The sequence below is a fragment of the Anopheles arabiensis genome, chromosome 3, assembly GCF_016920715.1.
Source record: "Anopheles arabiensis isolate DONGOLA chromosome 3, AaraD3, whole genome shotgun sequence".
Taxonomy (NCBI): domain Eukaryota; kingdom Metazoa; phylum Arthropoda; class Insecta; order Diptera; family Culicidae; genus Anopheles; species Anopheles arabiensis.
In genome coordinates this window covers 63,897,075-63,908,702 of record NC_053518.1, presented here as the reverse complement: position 1 = coordinate 63,908,702, position 11,628 = coordinate 63,897,075, and positions in this window count along the sequence as shown.

The following is an 11,628-nucleotide window of genomic DNA, read 5'->3' as shown; positions in this document are numbered from 1 at the left end:
GTACGGGAAAGTGGCGATGACAGCAGTTAAATTTTCACACCGCACATTATGCTTCAGTGTGTGGCGGGAGAGCGTGAAACGGTAAGTGGAGTGAAGTGTGCGCGCATTCCAAGATCCCTATTTCTTTCGGCGTACTTACACGGACAGGTACGTTCGAGGGGTAAGGGTTTTCGTGGCCAAGAAAACTTTGCCTGCTCGAAGTTAGGGACTTACAGTAGACGAACGTATGATTTTCAACACAACCGCACAATACCCATAATTGTCTCGGTTGTGCTTGAACGTGCTGCCGAATCGTACCATGCATGTAGACATTATTAACCTCGAGTTGGTTGTGTAATGTCGAGCTCTCAATGCAGAGGGGACTATTATCATTTAATCGTGATGCATTGTTTTACATTCAACTGAATGTTTTCTAGTGTACCTATGATAAGCTTGCAAAATGAAGCAGAAAAACTACATACAATATTTAGTTACAGTTACAGTATTTAGTTCAAAACATCCATGCTCACAATAATGCAATAATGCACTAAATATTGGCTAAATTTGTTTGTAAAGAAAAGTCTTGGGCAAGACGATCCTAATTTGTAAATAAGCAAATTGTTATGCAATCGACCCAGAGGCATCCCAACAAAGCTCCTAATCGATGAGACAAAATAAGGCACCAAGTAGTGCCCCAAAATCAGAGTCAATATTTATTGATTCAATGCTTATCTTAAAGACCGTAAAATAAGCCGATATCAACATCAAACAATTAAAATGATAATCATTTCCAATTTTTCAAATAGTTTTTTTCACAAATACCAAACACCTAGTCTTAAGTTTCTAAGAACCCCCTTGGAAGGGTTGGAAGAACCCCCTCCTCCTCCCAAATTTCGTAACCCACCCCCTCCAACAGCTAGTTTATTGAACAAAACCAGATTTTTGTTTATTAAGTTACGCATGTCCTACAAATTACAAATCGGCAATGTTTGCAAGAGTTTCGGCTGCATTTTCGATGTATTTATAAAATTACAACCAACCATCAGCTCTGACAAAAAACGGCTCATTGCATCAACTCCATCTCTAATTTGTTTGAAATGAATTGGGTTTGTAATGAGTTGGATTGGTATAACACTTGTTTACAGTGTTACAGTTGATTATCGTGTCATTTGCTTCCGATCGCGTGTCGTCACTTGCAAATCGCATACTACTATCATCAAAATCCTGCCTTTACAATCAAGTGGCACGCACACTGTGCAACATTACTGCGATGGTCCTGTGTTAAGTGTTTCCGTCCGTCCGTCCGTCCGTGGACTGTGTAGTACATAAAAAAATAGCGAGATCTTTTTAGACCGGCATAACCGCGAAGGTTGTTATATCACGAAGATGAACTCTCGTTTATTACTCATTTGTTATTCTAAAATAATAAAAATGCAAACATTTAATTTGGCGGGACCTAAAAAAAGATTAATTAATTTTAATTTGGTTTCCAGACCAGTAATTTTTGCGTTCTCTTTGTAGTAAAGAGGATCTTTGAAATTTAGCTTTCGTTTTGTAGCCCTTTAAACTAGTCAAATTAACTAGTATCAAACAAAATGTGCAGAGTTCAACATGTTTCGGCAGATTTTCTGTCAGCCAATAGTTCGGCAGATTTCGTTATTAAGAGAACCAGAGCATTAAAACAATGAAAGTGTAGTTTTTATGAAAGATTCTATGGCTGTAGCAGTTAATCTAGCCCGCATGGAATTTTAAAATCACGAAAAAGAAGTTATTTCTCTCTTTAAATGCTGCCGATAACAGGTGCACGGTAATTGTTGATTTGACAGATCAATGCTGCGGGCTCCTGCCGAAACTTTAAACAATAACACACTTTTTATAGGGGGTAGGCGGGAGTGGTTATTTCAACCACTACAATTATTTTACATCAATTTTACCATAAAGAAATCAAATGCTTTAAAATTTTACCCATGTAAGAGATGTATTAATTAAAACAACCAATGAAATGTAAACACAATTCACACTCCCAGATCAATAAACAGCTCCAGTGGCAAGGGACTGCAACATTGTCCAAACCGTGGACATGATTACTAGTTATAAAATTTAATTAGACCTATGTTTGTTACTGAAATGTTATCCGCAAGCTGTACCAACATTAAACGATTTTTTTTTATTTCATGCGAAAGTTAAATTTTCAACCACAAACAAAACACATTGCACATGAACACCATCTCCCTTCACTATGCTAAATCTCACCAGATGAAAGGAATGCAGGCTCCCGGTTCTGGTAAATAAATTAATTTACCGTATTGCGGCACGCATAAACAAAACTATTCACATATACAGAAAAAATTGTATGCCGGTTTCCATGAGTAGGGGTTTTTTCGTTCACTAAAAAATAGTGCAAACATTTACCAATTGTCACACCCGAGTTGACGCGACGTTCTGCTTTGAACGGGACAACACACAAACACACGCATACATGCCAATACACACACACAATGTATGCCGAACGATAGCAGGCAAAACCAATCACTATGCAAAACAGGCCAATAAACATGCAATACTTCAAACGAACTGATTATGGATCAATTTTGCATTTATTTAATTACTGACCGCCATTAATCGGTCGGGCACCGGATTTTCTCGTATCTTTCACAGGCGCGCATTTCGTGGGGTGGAAATTCCACAAAATGGTACTAATTGCTTTTAAGCTCTGCACGAGCTGGGTGTACATTTGTACTCCGCTCGAACTTAGAACTGATTGGCGCTATCCAACACCATCCATCATGCAAGTCACATATTAGACCCTGCTTCTTGAATATGTAGATTCACTCTAGTATTCAGCAAATGCGTTGGTTGTGCTTCGTGTGAACAGTGAAACTTAATGGCAGCGGTACAAATTACTGTTCTTTCCATCAAGTGCATAACATTTCATCTAAATTCATCACACGACAATTTTGACACGTACGCCTTAAGTCGCCTGTCACAGTAAACTTGATAAAAGTGGATGGTCAATCACCCGACGGTTGGAATTCGTATAAAGAATCTAAATTATTCGAATCAATGCTGAATATTCTCTTTTACTTGAAGCATTTTGTCGAATTTTTTCCCTGTTTCACGTTTATGCATAGATTATTGACGGTGTAATTTAGTAAGAATCAAGAACTTATGACAAATGATATTGTTTCATTATGTTATGATAAAAGCTATATAACTGTTTTGCATTTAAAAAATACAAAAAATATTCTTTGATACAACCATTATTTTCAGAACACCAGCCTTAATATTTTTATTAGGCTGCTGATTATTTGACTTTGTTTAAGGGTGATTCCGTGTTGAGACGGTATTTGTATCGTGAATTATTAATCTAATTGATGATTTTTTTGTTCATGATTCATGATAGTAACAAGAAACTTTGAATTGAGTAACATAAACCTCACATTGAGCACCAATTATGACTATAACGAACACTATTTTCGCTCTAAAACAGCCTATTTGCATTCTAAAACCACGGACGAATTTTTAATTTCAATTATGAACATTTTAACACATTTGTGCTTCATTAGCTTCATGTTAGTCACTTCCGTTTGTTAAATATCACCCTTTTAAAATGTGTTGCCCAGATTTTTGGTATCTCTTACCATTTTGCTAAGAGCAGCACTGTAGGATTTTAGCGATTTTCAAGCACCTAACCATAATTTTATCTCAAAATCATCATTTTGGTTACCTAACGACTACGCATAAAAATCTACCAAAATTTCATCGAAAATATGCCTTTTTTCTGTACGTCCATAATTGGTACAACTAACCTTCGGTGTACCAAATATCGCAGTATGCTATGGATACTTTGTTGACAACTGTCATTTTGGTCGTAGTACGTAGTTTACAAGTGATCAAATCGGGGTTTCTCGTTGTTATTTTCGTGATATAAAGTGTTATTTTGTTTTTTAAGCATCATTTTCTTGTAAAGTGTTCGAATCAGTAATCAGTGGAATAGTCAGTAGAATGAAATCGAATCAGTTTCACCAAAATAATACAGCCTTGAATGACTTTCATACGAAGAAAGCGAAATCTGAAGCCGCTCGTGTCGCCTTATTGCCAAATGCGCTCTTGTTCTTCCCTGAGTGATAGTTAGTGCTAGTGTTGGCCAGAAGTATCTTGGTCAGAAGATAGTTGAACTATGGCTACGACTCTTCATTTAAACAAAATCAAACAGACCACCTTGATTTGTGCTCATCTTCGTATCGCGCTGAAACGGTAGCTGGCTTCGGTATAGCTTCCAGGTGATATGAAGGATTGTCAGGTGTGTGTCCAAGTACGGTGTCTTCAGAAAGGTGTACGAAAGTATTTTTTTAGGATTAGCCTCATCAATTGTGCGATTAATTGAGCGTGGATATCAATTCAACCAGTGATAGAAAACGGATATATTAAAATGTTAATTTTACGTATTTAATGGTGGTTACATACTTACAGTCAGTCCAAAAAGTATTCGTCTAGCTGAATATTTTACAGAAAAAGGCGAATTATGGCCGCAATAGGCATGGGGTGGTAAAAGTAATGATGAGGTTTGCTAAAGGGACCATCAATACACACGTTTTGCTAAAAAATAAGCATTTAAATAGTGCAATAGCAACCAAAATACATAAAAAAACTAAAAAAAGTCTAGACGTTAGACGTGAATTAAATTTATTATTATCAATTTACTGGTGACTTCCTTCTAAAATAATGCATTTCTGTTGTTTCAATTGCACTTCAAGCGGTCAGAGAGGCACTAAAGGCGGGGGAGTTAAATGATTGGAGCGTGATGGCGAAAATCGTATCTTTAACTTATGCATAACCTATCCTACCCATTTTTAAAGATTACAAAATGTGTGGAAGGGCTCGTTCCTTCATTTGATCAGAGTTTGGCCATTTTTCTGACACTAATTGTGTGACAAACTGCCATGTAAGCAGCCATCCTTGACGGTTGTGAGGTTTCGTTAGATTGAAAGAAGCGGTTTAATGTCCAAAAAATCAAATTTTACCATGGAATCAGTGCATTTTGTGACGGCCAATAAGAAAAGGAAAAGATATGGGTCACATTTGGTTGATGGGTCATGCTGCATTTTATCGTAGCTGGTCATGTGGTGCGTAGCTTTAATGAGTGAGTTGTTACAAACATGTTTTGTTTGAATAATACCATACACAGAAAGTGGCCAAATCTGTTAAGTTGCATCAAATAATTCAGGAATTTGTTTCAAATTAGACTCTACTAACATATTAACACATGTTTAAATCGCCAAGGTCATACGGGCGACATCTACCATAGCGAAAACAGTCTACTAAGATCCAACATCAAATCCTCGGGTAACGGTAGCATCATGGAGTCATGATACTAGGGCTCAGTGCGGTAAGGAGAGCAAGAAAAATGATTCAAAATGATAGGAGACGAGATAGGAAAACATATTAATGGAGTTTTTAAGTACTTTGAGTCCCAGTTCTGAGAAATTGTACTTAAAATGTATCACATGTTTCAAGAACAGTCGAGCTAGAGAACAAACAAGGCATTGTCATTTGTCCAAAATGCCAAACCAGCTGAAACCAAACTGATGAAAATGATTTAGTAGACTCTCAATATGATATCAGTTGCCATTTTTCAATGGAACTTGGCCACGTAGTCCGGAAATGCAATATTTCTATCAGAGGATAATTGTAACAAGTCTTGTAGGATGAGTGGATAAAAAATACGCCTTTTTAAAGGTTCAAATGAGTTCTGGAATTGTGCAAGTAGTCACCAATAGTCATAAATGCAATAAGAAACAAGATCAGGAAATTTTTTGATTCCATAACCTTTGTTTTCATACGCATTTTATGCCAAAAGTCTGATAGACGAATACTTTTTGCGCGCCCATCAAACGACTTTTTTTAGTTTTTTAAATAATTTAGTTGTTATTGCACTATTTTAATGCTTATTTTTTAGCAAAACGTGTGTATTGATAGTCCCTTTATCAAACCCCATGATTACTTTTACCACCCCATGCCTATTGCGGCCATTGTTCCCCTTTTTCTGCAAAATATTCAGCTAGACGAATACTTTTTGGACTGACTGTATATTGGTGCAGTAAACTTATTATTACTTGATTTCAGTTAGAACAATGTCACAAAGTAATTTTTGGTGTAAATATCCACGAGTTTCGGCTTACAACCACAATTGGTACAGCTATGGCGAATTGCTAGGAACACTATAGCCATAATTGGTAACTTGAGATGCAATTTTTAACCGAAATTTTCTATTGTTTAGCTAAACATTGAGTCAAAATAAAAAATACTCTCGTGTTCTACAAATTGTAGGTTACATAAAAACATAAAGAAGTTTAAAATTTTATCCAATACTTATTTTTACAGGCGTAAAATCGGTATCTTGATGACATATTATAGCCATAATTGGTACACTTACCCTACCTATACCTTACAAAGTCATGGATAGTCAAGTTCATTAGTGTCATTTGGTCAATCTAAGATAAATAATTTTGAAAAAATAAATGAAAATAGAAACCAATTTAAAACCTCGTCCACAAAACACCACCTTTGCTTAATAATAAATAATAAATAAATAAATTATTTAAAATATTTTACGAATTGTCAAGACACTTCGAGTACAAAGTACACTTCGAGAATACAGAACACTAAACACGCTGTCGTGTAAATGTTTACTAGATTTATATATTTCACATGCTTTTTCAATAGTAGCTAAATGTTAAGACACATAAATACTCATTATAACATAAGATCTTTGTTTACTTCAATAAAATAAACTAATATCACATAATTTTGACACGAAACAAAAGTAATTTTTCGTTGATTTTTTGATTCGGCTATAGCATACAATTTATTGTTTCCTTCAGCTATAAATTTACATTGATTCTACACTTTTAATTAACCTCCGCCCTAATCGTCGAACTTCCGGTTGTACAAAAGCATCATTAAATTCCAATCAACCTTCCCGCTCGCATACAATTCACAAACCACCAGGCTTCTCCATTTGAGGTGAACGACTATTTGCAAATCCCATTTCGAATGTCCGGCTCTTTCTTTCTTGCTTGCTTTTTTTTCGCCCTCCTTTTCTCTCTCTCTCTCTCTCTCTATCTCTCTTTCTCATTTAACGCTCGTAGAAAAACGAAAAGTTTTATAATTTTCAACAATTTCCAACAGCACAATGGGAAACAAGTGAGAAAAGCACAACAGCAACCAGCAAAAAAACCAGTAGACCCCCAAAACCGTACACACAAACATCGCTAAATTTGTTCAACTTTTTGACATTAAAATAACAAAACCACCGAGCACTGGGCAAGTTCGAAATGATCGTTACGTGGTGCTGAATTCGATACAGCACAGTTCGGGAGCGAACGAACTTTTCCATTTTCCAAGTGCGACCGAGCAAAACCGATGCAACGGTGCCAACTCGCCATTTTCCGTACTTTTTAATCAAGATCCTAGCGGTGAATAATGTTTATTCAAATGAATACCCCAAAAGCGAAGATAAAACAACTTGTACAAGACCTGAGGTTTTGGTGGGGGGTTGGACGGAGAGTTGTGCAGGGAGAGCGGCGAGCTTTCCAACGACCCGACGTCTATGCCTTGAAACAAGTCCGAAAATCACACTATAGGGCCTACCGTGGTGGGAAAGCAAAATCCATCCGTATATTCTGCACGATGACGACACTGTCGACGGACAGCGGGCTCGTTGACACCACCACCAACACCACCATCATCATCGTCGTACACTCACCCCAGCATCACCCAGCGAGCGGTCGCTTCATCAACATAATGCGCCATTATGCTCGAACCACAGGGCTGGTTCAAAACTTAGCAGAAAAAGGTCGTCGGCCAGTCTGGTGCGATGTGCACGTGTGTGTGTATGAATGTATGACTATAGACCGCTTCCGGTCTCGGGCATTTTTCAAGCTGGTCAAAGTTTTCCTATTGTCCCCGGAAGCTGGATAAGCACAATTTGAACAACATGATTTTCGAGCCGCTGTCATTTGTTGCCCAGCATGGTTGCGTATCCCTCCGCCACTGGCCTCCCCTATTGATGGTCACTCTTTCGTGAGGTAGGCATGTTGAAATCGGGTCAATTGAAAATTGGGCTCCCAGCCGTACAATGTTGCTTTTTGTTTCTAATTTGTCATATGTATATATATATATATATAAATATTGTATATAAATATATATGTATATAAATATATATTCTAAATGAACCACCGTTTGTTGGTTTTGTATTGCGTGTTCACCAGCTCTGTGCTTGAATTTAGCAAAACATGCACTGCAAAGTTACTTTATTAATGTAATTAAACATATTGTATAGTTGAATATAGCAGCGTTGTACAGATTCCACGAATAATACATTTTTTATCCGTAAAATCAAAAGCTTTAACATAATTTTCTTAGTTCATAGTAAATAATGTTATAGTTCACAGCGATGCAAAAAGGAATCTTTCCTTAAAAAATTTTCTAAACAAAAAGCCCCAAATTCATAAACTGCGTAGTACATACTAAAGTGTAATTGAAAAGGTTTTAAGAAAAATACATGAACATAAAATACGCAAACAACATGCTGTTTCTTGAAACATGATTTATAGAAGAAGTAAGTAGTTCTCTCAAACGCTAACAAAGAACGTTTTAAGCAGGGATCGGAAAAATTGCCATCAAGCCAAGGTTGGATTTTACAAACTAACAAACCTGTGAGCTAATTTTTCGTTGAAAATCATTTATTTCTCTATTTTATTGTATAGTTACAAAAACCACTGATCATTAAGAATGCAAATACTATTTTTGCAATGATACCGTCTACCATGAAAAATCACATATTTTATATATTTCGTTGTAATTAGATACTGATAATTTTGATTATTTTTATCGCGATTTTCAATTTTTTTGTTTTATCACTGGTACTTTGTTTTATTAATATGCTTTTTTTTGTTTGTTAAGTACTTTGTTTTATCAATACGCACAGTAAGCTATTAAATACACAAGAGGAAATCCTTCAAATATGTTTATACGAAGTCATTGGAACGCATAACGAAGTCATTGGAACGTATTAAACTCATTATGAGGGGTTCCACTGTAATTATCTATGTTTTTGTGGCTCACTCCACTGCAATGATAATATTGCCTTGGTATTTTTCTATTTTAGATAAAATCCCAAAATTATCAATTCAGTGGGTCAAAGTTAGATTTCATTGATTTCATTCATAAATATATTTTACGCAAATACAACTTATATTCAATATGTTTATTTTACCAGGAGTTCAAAAACAATATTTTTATGTTGCAACATATGAATGAAGCGTGCCAACATTTTTCCACAAAGCTCGAACAAAAAAAAATCTTCAAAGGTTATGTGTACAATTTATTAGGCTATAATTTTTATTCAATCGTATATAACTACCATTAGTGCTGTAAGTATTATTAATATTATTCTAGCAAATTCAAAAAGTCATCTTGAGTAAGTTGCTATAATACCAACTCAAACACAAACAAAGCATTTGAAATGCTCGTTTTGTCCATCCTGTCTGTTCTGTTTAATCAATCGCCAAATTTAATCAATGATCAATAATTGCTATGTGGCTCGTAGTATACTTTTTATTGTATCAATCCATGTAATTATTAACGTAACATTTTTAATTACTATTTTACTCCATAGAAATCCGATACCTTTGATTAGGACCAAAATCAACATCACAAAACGTCCTACCACGCTCACCAGGCCTGGCCAAATGGAAGTGAAGCACAATTTCAAAGGCATGTTGTAATTTTGATTTGGTAAATGTAATAATAATCAGTTGGATTATACCATCCCCTGATTACCCATTTCACCGAAATGCAGCAGCAGTGCTCACGCCAAACTGCTGGCAATTAAATTTTCTCCCATCCCCTACATGTTGCAAAGTGCGATCCAAGGTACCGTTCATGCTAGGAATAGCCAGCCAGGAACGCGTGTATGTGCTGTAGCTTATCCCCGCACGATGGAACGATTTGCAGGAATAGAAATACACGCTTGCACATTACAAACTGACCGTGACTAAAACTTTTGACAGCTTTCATCTAGCGCGAGTTGAAGGGTTTTACTGAAAGCGGTGCGAGCTTGCCTGCTACCCGTTCCCGAATGATAAGGCGCCAATGGTAATCGGCGTGGCAAAAATTCCTTCTAAAACTCTTTTTCCCTGTTCCCGTTTTTCTGCTGGCCCTAAACCACCGGTACAGCGTGCCACGTGAGGAAGTGGTTGGCGAACCTCCATGGTTTCGTTCTCGTACGACCGCAGCGCACGAAGCGGTAGAAAGGAAGCATTTATGGATTTCGTGTGTGGTTTTCATAATAAATTAAATTGTTTCACTCAGTTCTAATGCATCCTTGTGCAGTGCTGCTGCAGCTAACATTTCACTTGTAATGTGATATTCATGTTGGCCAAATGTCTTGCTTGTGTTTTGATGCGAGCATATTTCGGGATTTATGCAAAACTATCCCATGATTCGCCGGTCCGAGCAGAGCAGTGGTTACTGTTATTAGCAGCAAAATACTTTAGCATATGCTTATCCGCTCGGTACAGCATCGGGTATAAATTCCCATCTACTCGTCGTAGCCCAACTACTATCAGCATGGTGAAAGGCGGACAAACTACCACCGCCCAATAGTTCCATCTTTATTTTATTTTCGATGCTTCCTTTCAAGCGGCAGCTCTTTTGTAGCAAAGCATAATTGAATAAGTTTTGAAATATCATATCGAAAAGAATAAACATAAATTGAAAAACTTACAACGCATTGCGGGCGGCCTCAGCACTGTCTTCGACATCGAGAAACACCATACCACTATGCGCGGTATATTACTGTGCTGTGTTGCTTGTATTTTAAGAGACGCAATATTCTCTCCAGCTTGTCAGCAATATCCGTGGAGCAGTATTGTTGGTCATGTTGCTTTGTGGTGAAATTATTAGTTCCATTGACCATGGTTTGAAGCTTTGATCTAACTTTTCCAATAAATTTTCTAACAGCTTGGTGGCGGTGATCGACAAACAGGGTAAAACAATTGTTGCTGCTCGATGCTTGTCAATGGAAATGCTCCACACGGGATTGGTGCAGTAAAGTAAAGCAGCAAAGTAAAACAAACATCTCCATGTCGAGTAAATAATATGGCTTAAAAGATTGCTTACCACAAAGTTATGTACTTGCTGAATCAATAAGAGATAGTGAATTAAATCGTTCAATCAGACCACTTTGCTTGACGTCATCCTATATTATTATTATTTCTGATTGATTTCATGTTTTGAGGTTTTATAACAATTTTTTAATTGCGGTCAGAACGGTGCATTCTAAACTTGAACCCACGACGGTCATGTTGTTGAGTCGTGCGAGTTAACGAGTAAAAATAACGGGGTTAATGAACTGCACAGCGGATAAACTATCACAAATTAAAGACCTCCTCATTCAGTATTTGGTCACTCATTACAGAATGTAAGTCGAACGGATCAACAAAGAAACACTTTTTAAAGAACGTTAAAAATTTGATCCCTTTCATTTGGTGCAATAATTATAAAAATATGATTTTTATGTACCGAAAAATTCACGAACCTTTCTTTTGGTGTCTTGCATCAGCTGGCACTCTACCGATTTAT